The 11,882-nt window shown below is 39.0% G+C and overlaps 1 long non-coding RNA gene across 1 annotated transcript; it reads left to right on the forward strand.

Annotated features, from left to right (window-relative positions):
- Positions 1–886: 886 nt before the first annotated feature.
- On the forward strand, positions 887–11,266 carry LOC135251672 (uncharacterized). The gene is made up of 2 exons (XR_010329177.1): positions 887–1,105; positions 9,516–11,266. It is a non-coding gene; the product is annotated as an uncharacterized LOC135251672 (long non-coding RNA).
- Positions 11,267–11,882: the final 616 nt, after the last annotated feature.

An 11,882-nucleotide genomic window follows, 5' to 3' on the forward strand; every position in this document is an offset into this window, starting at 1 on the left:
CGCAACATAATTAGGGGCACAAAAATGTGAAGGAAAAATCATTGCGGACAAGAGTCTGTATTGTTCCATACATGAAAAATGTGGTACGCGTGGTATGTTGGTGGTAGTGTGTATTTATGTTGGAAAGACTGGGCTGCATGTCATTTGGTTGACCCTCCCATGGCACCCTTGTTACACGGTCCACACAAAAAACTTTGTTGAAAATACATTTTCATTTAAATAAATTATTTCCCCTTATAGAGGCTGTAGGGATTATACCCAACTCAAGTATAATTATCCCAATCCTTTTTGTGGTTTTCCCAAACAAAGAGCTTTTTATAGTTTATACTTTAATTACAGCGTCACACACGGCACAGTCACACAACAGAACAACAATTACACCGAAGACACCAGGGGAGGGTTTGATACAGAGTGTAGGAAAATAAACAAATTCTGATGATCTCCTTATTGTACGTATACAACTGCATTTAATGAAGGTGTGCCAAGAGATTCGAAAGCAAAGTAACGTTGCATACTGTTGAGACATGAACGAACAACGTGAACATTTGTTTATCTAACACTGGTATATCATGTGTAATGAAGAAATACAGAATATACAGTGTATATTGTATGGTGTGGTTAGCAATGGAGTGAAAGCCCCTTTCCCCAGAGACTCTGCGCACACGGCTCACAACTTCAAAAGTTATAATGAGAATTTAATGTGAAAATAATATTCTTTGTTATCCTCGCCACAATCACAAAATTAGAATTTTGAGCCTGCGTGAAATGAACTCCGCTCGCGACACCTGGCCAACTGGCAACGCGTGCATCTCATGATGTGTATAAAATCTAAAATAGAACTGTATCTAGTTAGCGCAAATGAGCAAATTGGGGGGACTGTGGCAAAGTTTGAGAACCGTTGAAGTAGCGAGCTATGAGTTAAATTGTTATCTTCCGTCTTTATTTGGGAAGGCGAAAACATATTGCGCACTATCTGCTAACTACTTCCTTCTGTTTCCCCTCAGTCTGCGTGGGTAAGCAGAACTACTGCATCAAGCAGGGCTTTTTAGCCTCGGCTGTGTGGCCCCTTAAGCTTGCTTCTTCCGCTCCTGCCTGTCTCGTAAAGGTAAACCTCATTACTACTTTGTTTGTCTCTCGACTATTTGCTTTCCCACAGGTGGACGTTCAAGTTTCAGCAGTCAGCTGAACGAAGACTCTTAATAGGCCTATGAATATATTTGCAACTAAGCAAGAATATGATAATAGCAGCCCACGTTTCAGAATACAAACAAGAAATAAATTTAAACAAAGTTTCCTACTGTTTATTGTATGGTAAATGTCTGTCTTTATTCAGTCAACTATGAACACGAAGCAAATAGGCGGTGATTCATTTTCCTGTTAATGCCATTTGTGTTTGATGTTTTGTGTTTTGTGTATGACCTGTCAGTTTTACCTTGCTGTAGGGTAGGGTAGGGTAGCGCTAGGCCCAAAAAGAAAAACAGTTGCTTAGCCTCACTAGAATTTTCTCTCATCCATTGATGGAACTGAACACAAATGGCAACAATGATGTAATAATGGTGGTCATGCTCAACAATTCCCCCTATGTCTTATGATAGTAATTCAAGTAGCCAGCTTTGAGAATTACAGTGAGGGTGTCCAGCCTTATATGAGAAGGGGTGGTGTGGGTGCGCTTTTTGTTACTGCTCAGCACCAAAACTGATTGAACTACTGAAGGTGTAAGACCGTGATCATTTGATTAGAGGAATTAGGTGTTTAATCACAAAAGCCTGAACCCATACCAGCCATTCTTCGATAAAACTAGCGATCCCTGTTCTATAGATCGGCGTATGGTTAATAGCTATGGAATTCAGCGCTGTTGAATAATCTGGCACACTTGCATGGCTGCAGCAATCTTTTGCATTGGTTATCTGAGGTGCCTGCTTGAACAGCTGCTAACCTTATACCTTAAACAGTACTTTCACTTGTCTTTACACGACACAGGAAGATCCTAAGTGTTAAACCAACTCCTACGGAGTGTATCTGTGCCCAGAGGACCAAGATGCACTTTGTCAGAGTTGAAAGTAGTCAATCAGAGTTCCGCACTGATCATTTTACTGAGTAGGTGTTTACAGACCGTGTTCGTGCTGTCAAAGAGGTTAATCATGGGGGGCCTGTTTTTCATCATTTCACATTTCAGAATGACTTCTCCTGTCATCACAACTCTCTTTAAACTCATGCGTATGATCTCTTTAAAAAAAAAAAAAAAAAAAAAAAAAACATCATCTTGAAATTGCAGCAGAGCTGTTTAAAAGTGGGAGATCAGAGTGATGAAGGCGATGATGTCTCTCTTCCTCGGCTGCGCTTCAGAACATGTCACCCTGTAGGAGCCCATGACCTGAACGTCAATTTTCATTTGCACTCCTATTTCTGATCTTATTTAATACCAGCTAGCTGTGACAAGACTTGCATTTGCTGGTGCCAGCTAAGCGAGGTATCAAACGGTGCCCGTATTTAATTTGATACGTACTGCCTCAATCACGTCTTTCACGATAAACTGTCAAAGGAGTCAAAGCAATCATCAGACTGAACCTCACTGGTTTTCATAAGTGGATATAATCCATCATAATCATACATAGATCCAATTATATTATGGCTGAAGCAATATAGATAGCTCGCACTTCAAGAGATGCGGTGGTGGGTGCTCTATATAAATTGTATTGCGTGCACATTAAGTTTTTATCGACTAACCCAGTTTCGACAGATGAAGGGACACAAACGTGTCTGATTCAATAGTTTACAAATGCATAACTCCACATACTTCGGAGTCAGTACTCCACGCATGTACATCTCAGATTTTAAAAGTTTTACAGTACAGTACAGGAAGTTTGTTTAGAATTATATTTAAGGAGCAAAAATACACCTTTAACCCTAATTATATGGAGGCAATCAAATAGTTTAGTTTGTGTCTGATATGTTGGATACTGTTTACCTTACATCATACAGTTCTGTCTTCAAATAGTCCATAGTGAGACATTGAAAAGGTGTGCAATGTCTTGCACTTTAGTCCCCAACTCCACGCAATGGATTATGTCCAGTATCTGCTAGCATTTTCCCAGTCTTCACCTGCAACCACACAGCTGGGGCATGTACAACATCCTTAGGAACTCTTCTTGCCACAACAAATCATTTATCTCATCAATTTTTTATAACAGCTGGACAATTTTCTCAGTGAGTGACTTAAACGAAGGTTCTGACTGAGATGCAGCCCAGGTTGTGCCCTGGATTAAACATGGCTGCTTATGCTGTCTGTGTCCTGCCCTCAGTCTAATTATCAGATTCAGTATCAACATGGGGATCAGTTCTGAGAAATATGGTAATGCTGACTTCACGCTTTCTGGCCTCTGAAGTGTGACAGCGCAGTTCTTCAGCTAAACTTGTGAAAATGGGTGGAACAGATATTTCCATGTGAAGCAGGAAGCATTGGAGTACTGCTTTGTTTCAGGGGAATTGTAAAGAGGGCTTATTGAGGGCAGGGTTCTTTTACAATAAATTAAAAAAAAGAGTCAGAGCCAGTTCTTTTTAAGAAGTTAAAAAGCCTTGAGATTACTATGAAAAAATGTTACTTATGCTTTTATAGAATTGCATACAAATGTCGTGCCATGTGAACATAGTATACTGTGAAACAGTATACTTAAGCGTTCTTGAAGTAATTACATTAACTGGAATTATACTTTAAGTATACTAAAGGATAATTCAGCCTACTATTTTTTCACATGGGATGTTTTGATTTATGAATCACAAGGCTCTGTATTCCATGAATAGATTCTATATGTTATGTTGTGGGTTAAGTCCTACAAGAGAGGGATTTTATTTACAGAAAACATGATTAAATGGATCTAAAGTCAAGTGTTTATTTTACAACAGAAGATTATAGTTGACTGAAGATTCAGAAATTGACGAGGACCAATAAAATGCATGTATCCTTTGTTGTAACAGAAATACTTAACTACAGATCCATTTAATCACATATTTTTTGTAAATAGAATCCCTCTTTTGTAGGACTTAACCCGTGGATCTGGAGTAAAGTGTTTCTTTTACAACAGAAAATTGCAGCCGACAGAAGCTTCAGAAATTAATGAGGACAAATAAAATAGATGAATCCTTTTTTTATAAGAGATAATGTAACAGGAGTCTAGTTGAGCAGCATTGCATTGCAGCTGTTTATTCACTTGGTCTTGTTAAAAACAGTAGGCCTGTTTCTCTCTGAAATCAAATGCACTTTTTTCTCTTTATAAGTTTAAACGAACAGTTTAATGCGCACATTGCTAAACAACAAGTAAGTTCCGTTTTATAAAACCATCAGTCCCATTTAAGCCTTTAATAACATGTATCAGTCTCCGCAACACAAGCTGTCTGTCCTACTCAAGTCCAAGGAAATGTGTACATGCTGAACAGACGGTATAAGCTATGTATTCCTGGAGAGCGTCCATTAATTAAATCCCTTTACCACTGGGACATAAGCTTTCTTTGCAACAATTACATCCTGCCTGAATTTGCATTTTAATTATAAGTTGTCGATTGCAATCACGTCAAGCATTAAGAGATTCCTAATTAAGGCAAGCACTGGAGCATTTGTTCCTGGAAAAATAAGACTTGAGCCCTCCTGTTGGATTCTTGTGAGTTTTTCCTCAGTGCTGGGGATAGCTGGAAAGGTCACGCCCCGGGTCGGGATTGTTTGTGTGCTTTCCTGCCAGAGGAAACCTGCCTCTTTTGCCAGGAGACGTCTGAAGAAGTTAGTGGAAAACACGCAGCTGTAGGGTCATAGCCACTGAGTGCATGTAGTTCAGGGCAAAATAAACGGCCTCCTTCTGGGGGCGTTCACGGTGACTAGTCAAGAAATATGCGATGCACATATAATGAGATGCACAAGAATACACCTTGATTGGCTCTCCAGACTTTAATACAGATTGAAAAGCAAATGGTGATGATGTAACTACAGCACTGCATCTGCAACTGCTAGCGTTCGACTCCTGGCCAAAAATGTACATCGGAACATCTTATTTGGTAATTCAGCCACAGACAAGAGCAAGCCATATAGTGTACCAAACATCTAAAGTTGTGTCCCTAAATATATTGAATTGTTGATACTTTGTTTAACACAGTTTGCTCATTGAGAACACCTCTTTTGCACCCTGGGGAAGAGGAAAAACAAGAGACTGTACAAAAGAAAAAATAATGATTGATGAAAAAACAATTAGGGAGAGTTGCAGTTCATTGATGTAGAGGACCAAAATCAATAGATGCTTTTGCATCTATTATTTAAAAAGGCTTTCATGTTAAAGGTAAAAGCAGATAGATAAAAAATGTGCTTGTTTGCAGATCCTTTTGCACTTACAGTTGGAGGCACATGTGTATTAAATGGATTTGCATCCAATGGATCTGTGAGCTTATGGTCCAAACACATTGATTAATGTACTGGACCTGAGATTATAAGATTATCTTGAAATACAGGAACTGTACAACTCTGGAAAGCATGTCCTGAGAGGCCCTTATATCAGAGCTTAACAATTGTGAATCAGAATTTCATGGCAATTACTGTACATTAACCACAGTCCAGAAGGAGTAAAATGGGTTCTTTAATTTGTGTCGTCTTCGAGTGGTGAGTATGGCCAGACCTTTCCGATGGAAAAAGTCCCACTTTTTCTTTGCAGCTTGTGATATGATATGAGGGTTGGCAGTAATCCACCTAGATGGCAGGACTCTTATATTGGGAGACCCGCTCAATCAGAACGTTATTGGCTGTTGTGAAAAGGTCCTTTCGTGTTTCTTAGCCACAGCTGACAAGGATCATAAACTTAGAAAAACTAACTGCTCTCACAAACCCATAAGACCTTTGAAACACTCACATTCTACAAGTAAGTCAAAATCACATTGGAGCCAATGGCAGTATTTGTTGTTATTTGTGACATGATCCAAGTGGGCAGGTGTCTTACTCTGAGAAGAAATAAAAATGCTTTTAAAAAACAGTTATTTTCTGTTTGCTGCCATCTACCACCAATTTGTTTGAAAACAAACACTTTAATAGTATTGATTTTGTTTAGCTGGCTAGCTAGCAAACGTAATAATTATAATAGCATAAACTGTATTCAGCATCTAGTTATGCATATACAGCTTGAGGGAACTTGATGAAATCCAATAAAATGTATCCACCAGTTGAACACAATATTTAATGTATTTGAGGGGGCCTCTTCTCCACAGATTTTGCAGAATGGAAAATAAGTTCAGTCACACAGAACCGCTTATCCAATAATTAGATGCAGAAAACTTTAATTTGTTAAGTATAATGTGAATAAAATGGAGCAAAATGGCTTTGTATCAGGGCTCATGTTTGTATTAGGTTTGAAACAAAGGAAAGGTTTTCACTCAGTAAAACTACCTGGGAAACTGCATCTGCTCTTCCTGTTAGTTCAAGTGAACCCTAGATTCCACCTCCCTCAAGACTAGGAAGTACCTTCATGTGCCCTATATGCACTCAGTCCTGTGGCAGAACAATGGGCCACTCTTGCAGTGAGTCACTCTGTTTAGAGTGTTCATTGTGTGCCAAGATCACTCCCCACTTGTGTCTCTATTTTTTAATGACCTAACTTGCCCAGAGGAAAAAACAGGGCGATCTTATACTTACAAGGTCTTCTTTATTGAGGTTAAACATGTCAAAGTTCACTCTTAAAATAATGCTGTACCATTGTTGCTATACAAATTATTTTCATATTATGGGGGCAACTATGTTTATATGCTGTACAGTAGCTGCATAGACCTATCATCTTATAACCATTATTACACTACCATATCAAGAAACTTTACTTGGTACTGACATTAAAATATTGCGGATTTTCAGATTGGCAGCAATGGATGAAGGAACCACCCACCCCTCTCACTCTCTCTCTCTCCCTCTCTCTCTGTCTCTCTATCTCTTTTTCTCTCACTCAGTCTCTCTCTCTCTTTCTCTATCTCTCTCTGCCAGACTCTCTCTCAATCCCGCCCTCACCTCACTCTCTCTCTTTGTGCACCTGAGCTCTGAGTAATGTAACATGGAGAAACGCTGTATTACGCAGACTTCAAGATCACTGATATGCTCTGTGTTTCTGAGCATGTACCTTTTTTTAAAGAAGAGGTATCCATGGGCACAGCTCATAGTAAAGATCATGTCTTTCTGAGGAGGTATCTGTCAGTCTAATGCCACCTGTCTGCTCGCTCTGGTGTGTCACGTGCACCAGACTGTACGAGGAGAGTGGCCCTGCTGCAGAATTCTCAAGTAGCTGGATACCATGGCAACCCCACAGATCTAGCCTCCGACAACGCAAAGCACACAAGTGTCTGTGGGCAGTTGATTAAGACCTGAGAAAGGAATAAGTGAGTAATCCCTGGGAATAGATTTGGAATGAATCGGCCTTTAAAAAATATTTTGATTAATGTAAGCTCAGAGCATGCCTCTACACAGCAACCTGGCTGGAGGACACCCTTTATTGTGCACTGAAACTCATCATAGGCATTAAAACGAGCTGGGTAACCAATTCAAATCTGCTAAAAAAATAACAGATTCACAAATCACAGCACTATGCTGCATCCTTAGTGGCCTATTACTTGATATTATTCAATTACAGTACATACAGTAATTACTTCCTGGAATATTTATCCCAAAATATTTGGCACCTGGTGTTGTTTATTTCAATTCATTAAAAGCAGTAAACCAAACATTCTTCTGACAGGAAATAAGCAAGACAGATTTAAAGATTTAAAGAAATTTAAAGGGCTGAAATAAAATTATTCTTTGTAGTTGCTCCCCTTTTTGACCTGGAGCCAAAAAGGGTGATACATTTCACTTACGTTTCACACCAAGAAAGCATTGTTTATATAATCCACTGACTCACAACAAAATAGCCTTAACATTAATTCAGTTTTTCTATATAGTTCTGTGTATTACAGGTGTGTTGATAGATTTCGTACGTCCTGCTGTGCAATTCTTCACTGTACAGATTTCATTAATGACTGTGTACATGGATACATGGGAAAATGTAATTTAAATAAACGAAACAAAAGAAAAACGTCTGGAGATTGCCAGTAGAGGTAGGATTCGCGGGAAATAATTATGGAGCCCTTTGTCCCTTTATGTAAATTATGGATATTTATCTATTACTTGTAATGGATTACGATGTTACTAATTCCTGTTCTAGACATTAAGGGGTTGCATTCATCTTGGCCTTCTTCTACAGTATCTAAGATCAAACTGAAACGCTCGCATTGGCTCACAATCTCAGTCCTGCGCCCTGTATTAACCTCAAACTTTAATGGTTTTCCTACAGTGTTTCCAGTGCGAAATCATAAAATATTTACAATATTTACAGTGTTGCAGGTTACAACAGCAGTTGTTTTACTGCTAGACAGGTCCTCCAACGTCTTTGTAGCTGACTGAAGGAACACACTGTGTAGACAGCCTGAGGGATAGGGAGCCATTTAGATGTGAGCACTGATAGTAAACGCAATGGATTGAAAATTTCATTACACTGAACAAACAACAACAAAAAAGAGTTGGGTCTGCTGGAATTTGTGCGGAGGTGTAAAAGTGAAAAGAATCAAACTGAATTATCATCTCCCCTCCGTGGGCTAACACTCTCAGCCTGAACCCTGTACTACTGCAGGAGGAAATTCATGAATAATTTAATGATTCATTTCCTTTTCTTCTCTTGGGTCTGAGCGCACTGCTCTGCGTTGCCGTGATTTGCAGCTAAACAAGCCCGTGGTTTCAATGATGTTTTTACCCACTACAAATTTTGAATTAGCGGCCATTTTCTCATACCCCATTATTCCTTGCATAGTGACCAGTATCAACACTGAAAAATCTTACAGATTGTTTAGCCCCATTTTACCGCGCTGTGTTGCCAGAGCCGCACCCGCAATCCGGCGGCAGAATTAGGAGGCGGCCACGCGTTGTCGGGCGAACTGAATGAGCGTTGGGCTGCAGTTAAATCAGTCACAAACTCAACAATTGGCAGGCTCTGTTGAATAATTCATCCGCCACCAGGCTGCCATGTTTCTGGCGGGTCCCGCCTAAACGGTGTTAACTCAGATCTCCGCAGGGGTGTGGCCGACTCTGCCCAGAGTGAATCACGCAGGGCGTGAATGGAGAGAATCTGGAGCGGTTTTAATCGCTGCTGTTACTCGCCACGCCTGATGCTGTCATTGCTTCACGCCATCGCACTGGCCGGGTGTGCTTGAATGACATGTGCATGAGGTCAAAGCAGATGGCTTGATCGTTGATGCATAGCAACGGTTTCTCTGTGGGCAGATGTCCTCACATGCCTGCTCTCTGCAGAACTCCTAGACAGGGCTGACCTATCAGTGCTGGCAGTATTACAGGTTGCGAAACGTATGCTTCCTTTTTTGTGTACTTTTTATTTAGCCGCTGATTATCATAATGTCACCAACTAATGTTTTTTGAATTAGTGTTGACCAGCCTGCCTTTTTTTTTTTTTTTGCAGAATTCTTCCTTGGGAACAAATAGTATACATGCTCTACATGTTGGGTCTTTAGATCAAAGTTATATAGGACGTCACTGTCTATCAATACCTGACAAGGTGAGGCTGAATCCCCAGAATCCCCAGAATCCCCCAGTGACTCACAGTAGAGTCCAGCCTTACTACCAACAGCTACAGTAATTTTATCATTTCAGTGTCATGGATGGTTCAAGGACAAAAAGAAGACAGAAAAGACGTTTCTAACTTCTGTATCAGCTCAAAAGTCTCTGTTGGAATCACACATCAGCCATTTGTGTGACTTGACAGAATTTCAGTTATGTATTGTTAGCCCTAGGGTTATGTATATATATTCCTGATATATTGACTTTCACCACTTATCCAGTAGCAGTTATGTGATTGATAGTGAAGTGACAAGCTGATCAGAGTTCATTAACCACAAAATGTCTGCCATTATCTTAAGCACAGCGGACCCATTGATTTTATGTCCCCATTGTGTTTTTTCCAGAGGACACCATTTCTGGGTGAAGCATCACAACCATTTGTCACAGCTGGTTATATACAGAATGAACATGCTCACATATTGCATGATGATGTAGTCAGTTTGGTTCAGACTTTTTACATTCTACATGTCAAAATAGTCTACAAACAGATAATATAATTTATCATGGAATTATTTTAGACAGTGTTTGTGTCAAAACTGTTAAAATATAGACCTGATATGTATGTTGATGTGTTTTCCCCATTTAGTTTTCAGTTTCAGTAAAACATTACCCTTAATGCATATTCAAAACACTTGGTGAGAATTGACCCGATACGCTATTCATTTGACTGATGTGGAAAAGTGATGCCCCTGATGATTATGTAACCAAAAGCCTTCCAGACCATTTGCTTCTCAACACTGGTCTTTAAAATATGTTCATTATAAATAATTTCTCCTGGAAGAATTGAAGGGCCCCAGTGTAGAATCTTAACGAAAGACCGAAGAAATACTATTTTAGCATATCACAGTTTATTTATTAAAACCTTTCACAAAGTTTTGCAAATTCAGTGTAAATAAGCTAAAGCTTTGGTGAAAGTGGTGTGATCAGAGATTTGAAGCATTAAGTATGGAGTGAAAATTAATTAAATTAATTAATTATTTATTTTCCTTAGTAGGCATACTTGTTTAACATTACCCTGTCAGATCCTCATGATTTGACTTCATAAAGGCGAAATGTTACTGCATATGTGATCAGAGAATATGAGCATAAATATTAGATGAATATAAAAGGTAACATGTTTTAAATATATGCAGTCAACTTTAAAGTGTTTCATAATAGCTTTATTATGTACTACTGAGGATTATATTTATATGATTAGCACACTTGCTGTCTGAGTGCTAGTTTTCTTGGGTTTCATGGGATAGACTATGCTGGTCCCTTCTGACCTTGAGAACAGTGCTTTGAATGAATTTGTACTGAATATAATATAATATTATTCACAGACAGGTACACACAGCTTTGTACTGAATCACAAGTTTGCCATGTATCTGTTAACATTTAGCTTCTTTACCACCATCGAAACATCTTGGAATCTATTTGCATGCTAAAGTTATCCTGCAGTCACAGGCAGAAACGTGTTTGTTTCTTGTAACAAGTTTGTTTAAAAAGACTCAATTTCAAAGTTTCTAATTCTGTTTGTCTAACATCAATATGAAATGCAAAATCAGTGGCAGACTCAGAGGATGTTTAATAAAAGCCTGCAATTAAAATGTCCTAATTAGTCCTGTTATTATGTCCAAGGAGATAAGGATAAAGGATGGGGAAATTTCCACATAATATATTGATCAATTGATCTGTCCACAGCTCAAACAAGGTGACCAAATATACATCTTCATTAATTTACCAATGGATTTTCTGCATCCAATTTGGCCTCATCCTTGTGTTTGTATAAGAAGAAAAAAAATAGAAATGTTTTTTTTTTTTTAACCAAACTTCTTTTTCAAATCAGGCATTGTCAGTCTTGCCGGAATGAATTGTAACTGTCACGTATCATTGATTTTCTCCCACTGCATAAACAGGACATTTTAAGATTCCTGTCAACAAAAAAGCCCAGCAGCACACTCTTCCACCAGAATAAATAAAGCTGACTCAATAGCTCCACACTAAACTCTCTATCCTTTGAAAGATAGATGCATCCCTAGTTGTTGATTCACCACCAAAACAATAGCCTGAAAGTATCTCAGGGTAGGAGCTTTGATGCAGTTCTGTCAACGACCCATATCAATTCATCAACAAATCCCTTCAGGAACAACGTGAACGCTTCAAAGCGTCAAACAGAAGAGTTGTGAGATAGGGAGCATTTGGCATCCGATGCAACGAGGAGTTTAAG

This window comes from Anguilla rostrata, chromosome 3 (assembly GCF_018555375.3).
Source record: "Anguilla rostrata isolate EN2019 chromosome 3, ASM1855537v3, whole genome shotgun sequence".
In the NCBI taxonomy this organism is placed as follows: domain Eukaryota; kingdom Metazoa; phylum Chordata; class Actinopteri; order Anguilliformes; family Anguillidae; genus Anguilla; species Anguilla rostrata.